Source organism: Rhinolophus sinicus, linkage group LG10 (genome assembly GCF_036562045.2).
Source record: "Rhinolophus sinicus isolate RSC01 linkage group LG10, ASM3656204v1, whole genome shotgun sequence".
Taxonomy (NCBI): domain Eukaryota; kingdom Metazoa; phylum Chordata; class Mammalia; order Chiroptera; family Rhinolophidae; genus Rhinolophus; species Rhinolophus sinicus.
Genome location: NC_133759.1, coordinates 87,495,505 through 87,501,504, shown reverse-complemented (window position 1 = coordinate 87,501,504; position 6,000 = coordinate 87,495,505).

The following is a 6,000-nucleotide window of genomic DNA, read 5'->3' as shown; positions in this document are numbered from 1 at the left end:
TAGAATTAGCTTCTCAAAGCCTTCAAGATGTCCTTTGCATCTCGATATACCCAACACATATGATACTCAATATATGTGATATTTTGACACAATACATGATATACGCATATATAACACAGCACTTTGTCCAGTGAGCAAAAAACGGATACAAGATAAACATCCAGTGAGTGTTTGTGGAATTTAAAAAATGAGGTCAACAACATTAAACAATCTGAAAAAAAGGTATTTGAATTATAAAGAGCTTTATTTGCCATGCTAGGAAGTATTAGGTGCATTCTATAGGTAATAGGAAGGAACTTGAGAATTTAAGAAGTTTAAGCAGGAAAAATACCTGATTTTATTTATTTCTCTTAGAATATTACTTTGACAGTGTTGTCAAATATAGGTTAAAGGTGCAGGGTAAGGCTGGAAACCCAGCTCAAAAGCAATAACGCAGACCACATTCAATTAAGTCAAGTAACCAACCATAGAAACAGAAGGAATGGACATGATGGTGATTCAGAAGGCAAATTTCATAGGATTTAGTGACTAACTGGATGTAGAGTGAATGGTGAAAGGTAGAAAGGATGAATTTCCAAAGTTCTAATATGTGAGAATGGGTCCATCAACCACAATACGAATATAAAAGGGAGGGCATGTTTTAAAGGTAAAACCATTATCAATTTTGGACATGCTGAGTGAGAGATTTCTGAGGTAGGTAGTTATTAAGGTCAAAACACCAAAATATTATAGATGCTGTACTGGGAATATGAATATAGAGGTTTTTGTTCAAAATGAATTCACTATATGGCAAAAAGCATGACACATCCAACTATCTAATACTATACAATAAATTTCACTAACAGCACAAAGTGCAGTAGAAACAAAGGGAGGCAAGAAAATCAAAGACAATCTGATGAAAACTTTATGGTGTATGTTAAGTTAGAGCTGAAGTTTGAAGAGTAAATTCATTCTTGCAGGAGACAAAAGAGACCTGGTCCTGTCCTCATAGGGCTTACAGTTCCTTAGAGTTGGAGACAGGTAATTAAACAGAATTATAATTAGAATTATATAATACAATCTTATGAGGTTATCAATAGAGAATTTCAGTGCTGGTTGGGACAGGAGACACTTAAAGAAAAAGATTAACAAGAGAAAACATATTACAAGGCATATTTCTCTATGACCATTCATATAAAAATTCATAAAGAAGAAGTCCAGATCCTAAATCTGGTATCCGCTATTAAAACTAAGTCTTAAGAAATGTTATCCCATCCATGCAGACAGTTGGGGAATATAGTCCACTGGAAAATTTACAATGTTAATAACAGGAATTAATCACCATTTGACTTTTGCTGTGCTTCCCTTCACTTCTGGTCCAGCTCAGTAGAATGACACAAGCCTCTGGTGAGTTACTGTTCTTGATCACGTGATATATCACAATTCTTTCATTGTAACTGCAATAACTGTTCTGTGAAAATGATTTTAACCAGCATCACATTCTCAAGAAGATACTCACTGAGCATTCCTTGAACATGAAGTCGAGGAAAAAAACAAGTTTTAATCTCATTTATCATGCCTTAGGATAATTTTATATTTGATTTCATTGTCTTTTTTTTCCTGATAGATGATTTATTATATAAGAGTATTTTGCATTTTACATCCGTACTTTTTTCCTATATCTGATGGGGTTCGACCTGCAAAGGGTACTGAAATTTCTCTCCAACTGGGAAACGATCGCACATTTGAAGTTTGTAGTTCATCCGTTGCCTAGGAAAATAAGGTCTGATTGATCATTCATGAGGCAGTGTGCTCAAGTGAGGAAAAACAATGAAAGGACCATGGGGATAAGTGCCTTGTCTGCCCTCTGTCTCACTTCCTCTGTTGAGCAGGCCATCGCAAAGGGGCTAAGGCTAGCGTGCTTTCTGCATGTGCAGCTTTAAATCTGCATGTCCAAGCCACACAAGTGCTCCTTAAGCCTTACTTACACTGCCCAGGCTCTGGCCAACCATGGTCCTGGTGAAGAGAAACATAAGGCTAAGTGGTCAGGGGAACCCTCCTGCTTCTCCAACTTTGGCCTCATCTCTAGTAAATCATAATATAAAAGGAGTCTGAGTCTTCCACTCCAGTCTGTCATGGGTTGGCTCCCCGTGGAACTTAGGGCAATGACGTCCGCCTTTGAACTTTAGTTAACTTTCCTGTAGAATCATAAAGTAGGCCACATGGCCTCTCAACCCCTTCTACTTCTGTACACCAATGATTCTACTGGCTAAGAACAGAGGTGCTGCAATTAAAAAAAAAATCTGGATTCAAATCTCACCTCTGCTACTTACTACATATGTGATCACGGGCAAATTATTTAAAATCTGTACCTTGCTGAATGCATCTTTAAAATGGGGATAACAATAGCATCTACTCACAGAGTTACTGTGTAGATGAAATGACACAATATATACACAGCTCTTAACGCAGTGGCTGGTATTTAGTAATTGCTCAATAAATATTATAATTGCCTGTCCTCCAGGAGCTTGCCCCCAAATGTCAATTCCTGTGGGTTAGCCCTGTTTTCTGAAGCCACCCACAAACCTGACTATAGTTCTACACACTGTATGTGGCTGGATACACCTACACATATCATAGCCTCCTTTTATCCTACTTCTGGGGCCCTCTTAGATCATTTGCCCTGTTCCCCATCTGTGTATCAAGTCTCAAAATCTCATCTCTTCTTACTCCACCCTGTTCCACGGGGAGAATTAGCCTTGGTTCTGACATAAGTCTGATGGACCCATCAGCTGCTCTCCTCGTAATGTCTTCGACCACAAATTTGCATCATCTAGTCTGACAAACTGAGCTTTGCACAGGAACACACAATGGCAGCCAAATGGAACTGTCTGCTTTGAATTGAAAGACAGGTTTCATTTCATGTTCCCTGAACCATGCATTCCCATTTAATCTTTGCCTTTCAGCTCCATGCTCATTATCCACCCATTGCTTTCTGATGTTGTGCCATCTGCTTTAGCTCACAGCATTCTCTCTGTGCCACAGGGACCTTCCAATCAGCTCCTATGAGTTCTTTCAGTAGGGCTGGCTGCATTATCCACTAAGTCTTCAATGTTCTATTGCAAAATCCTTCCAAAAGCTGCTTTCCACTGAGGGGTTAGATTATTGGCACATATCATTTCTGTATTGGTACCAGAATAAGTAACTTTAAATTCCTGACACTGCCCTTGTCAGTCTTCACAAGTAAATCTGTCACCCAATGTCACCAAGCAAAGTATGAAACAAATTGATCTAGCCTGCCTATTCCAGAGAAAGTTAACAATGATAATGATTATTCTTACAATTAGTAGGTAATATACATGGGGCACTTACTATGTTTCCTATCTGCCAAGCTCTATGTCTTCCTGCATTTTTATCGAATCCTCAAACAATACTAGGAGACAGCTACGACTTTATCCTCATTTTAAGTGTGAAGAAATGGAACTGAGAGCTAGTGAGTTACAGTGACTTGCCCAAGGTAACATGACTAGTAAGGGAATACCAGGAGTCAAATTCTGCTCTGTTTGACTTTGAAACCCATGAAGCAGAAGGAAAAAACATACATGCACATGCATAATTCTGATACAAATAATATTGCTAACAGCCATCAGAGTGGTATTGATAGAGGTCTGTGGGGATCTAAAGGATGGGATCCCTCCCTGCTTGAGGGAAGAAAGATGGAAAATGCACCTTGGGTATTGGAGCTTAGCTTTGAAGGATGTAAAGAAATTGAAGGACTATGAGAGAAAGAAGAGCAGGAACACCATGGAGACAGGAAGCCATAGGACGTATAGCAGGAAAATCATGTTTGACTTGAGCCAAGCTCACACATAAACAGGTGATGAAAAATCACTTTTGAAAGAAATATTGAGACCAAAATGGGGAATACCTTTAATATTAGGCTAAGGACATGTTTCTGAGTGAGGTTTTAAGCAAACAATTCATGCATTATCATGTGTGTGTTTTAGGGAGAGTCTTCAATTAGTGAACGAATGATGTCATTTGAAGAGGGAAGGATATAGGCAGGGGAGACTAGCTAAGTTATTTCAACAGTTTAAGTAAGAATTATGAAGGTCCAAAGTAGGAGAGGAAATAAGAGAAGAAATGAAGAAGAATGGCCGAAGGTGAAAGATGCTTGCTTCCAACATTGTGTTAAATGTGAAAGAATTTGTGTTCAAAAACTTCCCAAGTGTTTTTTGCGAAGACAAGATGTATACAAAACAAAATCAGAAACATTATTTAAACTTTGGCAATAAGTGGCACCAGAATACAGAGGAGGAATATATAACAACTAAGGTTGAAATTTCTAAGGAAGATTTTTAATAGGAGAGTTTATTTGACTCAACCAAGGGACATTTGGCAATGTCTGAATACCTATTTGGTTATCACAGCTGGAAGGTTAATCCTAGTGCCACTGAATGGATAGATGCCAGGGAACTTACTAAACATCCCACAATGCACAGGACAGCTTGCCCTCACTATTCTCCAACAGAGAATGACCTACCCCTAAATGTTCATACCGCTGAGATTGAGAAACCTGCTTTGAAGGAATTTGATAGACATGGGGAAATTTATTTGACCTCGCTGATGCTTCTTTCTCATTTGTAAAATGGAGCAATAAGGGTAACAGTATCTCCTTCATAGGGTTCATGACAAGATTAAATAAGCATTTATCATATGGTAAGTGCTCAATAAATCTCTATGAATATCATTTTGTTATTGTTATTTGCAAAAATGGGAAAATGAAGGGACAATAATTCAATCCATACTGGAAAATTTCAGCTCATCTGAAGTCACTGTGTTTAAACATGTAACCCAGCTCTGACCTCCCTACTAGACTCCCCGCCCACCACATGTTAAACTGCCTGCCATTTTCATTTGATTATCTCACCATTTTTCCAAACCCAACCTATACGAAATAGAATTTATAATCCCCCTGCAAACTTACCTCCACTGGTTCTGGCAAACACATACTCCCTTATTACTGAGGAAAGAAAGACGGTAAGTACGATTCAGAAACACCGTCTTCATGATTCCCATCTGCCACCAACATGGCATGGGCTGTGCACCGTTAGCAGCTCTTCTCTTCTTGGCCTCAACTCCCCAACTGCAAAGTTGAAGATGTTACCTGGCATGATCTAAGAGGCCCCTTCCAGAACTAATACCTATAGTAAGACTCTTCTCTACCCACCCTCCATCTCTTTCTCTACCATATAATGCCAATAAATAATGTCATTTCTTTTCTGGAAACGACACTCACATTTGCCCTCTTTCTCCCAGTTCCACTGGAGCAACGGCTCAATATCTTTTAAAAGGAATATTGCAACAGATTCCTAACTGGTCTCCCTGCCGCAAGCCTTTCTCTTCCAAGCCACTCTACATGCCACAGGCATCCTTCACGTCTCTTATATGCCACTCCTGCTCATCACTCTTCAATGACTCCCACTGCATGTCTCATTCACTGAAACTCTTCCTCTTGGTATCCAAGGATCTCTATGATCAAACCCAGTCCTGTCTTCCATGGTTCTCCTCCACATACTGCTTTCTAATCTAGACACACTTATCTCCTCAACAACACTCTGGCATGACAGATTCATTCCTTGCATGGTCCTTATATTGTTATGCCCTCTGAGATGCTTTTATGCATATCCAACCATCCCACTTGTTCTTCATTAGAGAAATACTAATCAAGGGCCTACTCAGACATAGTAAACATGCCAAATATTCTGGTGAGCAAAAAAGAAAAAAGAAAAAAAAAAAAGCATAGTCTCTGCCCTCACAGTGCTTGCAAGTTTGGAGGGAGACATGGACATTTATCAAGTAAATGTCACATAAGTAAATGTGAAATCATATCTGTGTTGAGTGCTACAACTGAAAAGCACGTAGTGCTCTAAGAGAATAATGTGAGATTTGACCTAATCAAGGGGGGCAGTTTCCATAGGTCAATAAGGCTGGTATTTGGATATCAAGCCAGCCAGGCCA